Here is a 1,989-nt window from a genome sequence, read left to right as displayed (position 1 = left end):
ATCCCTAAACCTGCCCATCACAGGAGACATTCTGCATTTTTACATTTTCAAAAAAATATAATTTAGTATGTTTATTAACCGCTGGCTGGTCCCCACAATGGAGGTGATCTCAGGTTTTACTATCCTTGTGGGGACATGTGGTAATATAAACAAAAACACACTCACACACACACATTCACTCACACACTATTTTCACACATGTATTTCACATGTTCACAATGTGTTTTCTGTGTGTGTGTGTGTGTGTGATCGCAGTAAACGGGACGGGGAATAAAGTCTCCTCATTATATGGCAAATGCAGCAACTATAATCTAATGTTTAATGTTGCGGTGACATATGAAGCACAGAAATGAGATCATGGACTGTAAAAACACAGTTGAATAATTAGGATTAATGGTAGGAATCAATGCGAGTTCGGTCAGAAAGCAAATAATATCTCTGAGGTAAATAATATTTTGACAATCTGAAGTCGAAACCAATAATATCTGGAGTTTATGGATTTGATGATCTCGTGGGAAACTAATCGATCTGTAAACTCTCCCTCTAAACTCTGGCTTGTTCCCGCACACGAGCTTTAAAGCAAAGGTTGTTAACAGCATAAATCACATCTGAATGTCGATCATACCTTTGTAAATATGATTTTGTCGTTAATAAACGCCAAGGGCACGCGAGCTCTGCACGCGCTGACGCACCGTCACTGACGCACACACGGTCTCGCGCCTCATTGGCTCGGCTTCTCTCCCTCGACTCTCATTGGTTGTTGAATGCAGACGTCAACAACAAACTGAAGCAAATGGGATTGTTGAAGTTGCTCCTAATGCCTAATTATTATATTCCGGGTCGATAAGGCTCAAAAGGCTTTCAAATCAAAGCACCATTTTTTTTTAAAGTGTATTAATTGCATAAACTAGAGAATGGCTAAATGAAGAACAATCAAGTGTTGGCAGACAAATTACTTTTGTTTCTGCGTCTTTTAATTGCATAAATGTAAATGTATAAGCTCTGTAGAATAATATCGTGCACATAAATACAATCCAGAATCCTGTGATTGGTCCATTCTGCCCCGCGCTGAGTAAAGTATCATCACGTGACGGCGCCTTTTCGCGGTGTCTGTTCAGCAAGAGCGGGAAATAATTCAATTCAATTCAATTCAAGTTTATTTGTATAGCGCTTTTCACAATACACATTGTTTCAAAGCAGCTTTACAGAAAAAGCATTTCAAAAATATACATACAAAAATACAGTTAGTTAATCATGAAATTTAGGGCATAACATATCGCCGGCGTTGGGTCGTCTCTTCACAGGCGTCGAGTCATCTCATCACAGGCGTTGGGGCATCTGAAGTCTCCATGAGAGGCTGGATACTAACTGGAGCTGACGAACTCTATTTGAGTTATCTCGGGACAGGCGTCCCGAGATAACAACAAAAAAAGGCAGATGGGAAATAATTAGCGTAGCTGCTGTTCATAATATGAATGCATTTGATCTGATTTAACTGTAGTATAAAAGGTATGAGATGCATCATGTGAATGCTTGGCTAAAGAGATGCGTCTTTAATCTAGTTTTAAACTGGTAGAGCGAGTCTGAGCCTCGGACAATATCAGGAAGGCTATTCCAGAGTTTAGGAGCTAGATGTGAAAACGCCCTCCCTCCTTTAGTGGACTTAGATATCCTAGGTACGACCAGAAGCCTCGAATTTAGTGATCTTAAAGAGCGCGATGGATTATATGGCGATAGAAGATCTCTTAAATACACAGGAGCTAAACCATTTAGGGCTTTATAGGTCAGTAACAATACTTTGTAATTGATACGGAACTTAATAGGTAACCAGTGTAGAGATGATAAAATTGGTGTTATATGATCATATTTTCTTGACCTAGTAAGAACTCTAGCGGCTGCATTTTGGACTAACTGTAGCTTGTTTATTGAGGATGCAGGACAACCAGCTAATAGAGCATTACAGTAATCTAGTCTCGAGGTCATGAATGC

General features: G+C 39.6%; 1 protein-coding gene across 2 annotated transcripts in view; it reads right to left on the bottom strand.

The window, feature by feature from the left end:
* The window catches only part of plgrkt (plasminogen receptor, C-terminal lysine transmembrane protein), an 11,723-nt gene extending 10,990 nt beyond the window's left edge, over positions 1–733 (bottom strand). For both annotated transcript variants that reach the window (XM_079587004.1, XM_079587005.1), the window contains exon 1: positions 626–733. The gene's annotated coding sequence lies outside the window, so the exon portion shown is untranslated. The remainder of the gene's footprint in view (positions 1–625) is intronic.
* Between the last annotated feature and the right edge of the window lie 1,256 nt (positions 734–1,989).

Source organism: Phoxinus phoxinus (genome assembly GCF_949152265.1).
Source record: "Phoxinus phoxinus genome assembly, chromosome: 17".
In the NCBI taxonomy this organism is placed as follows: Eukaryota; Metazoa; Chordata; class Actinopteri; order Cypriniformes; family Leuciscidae; genus Phoxinus; species Phoxinus phoxinus.
Note: the sequence above shows the minus strand (reverse complement) of the source record. Positions and strands in the feature narration are given on the sequence as shown.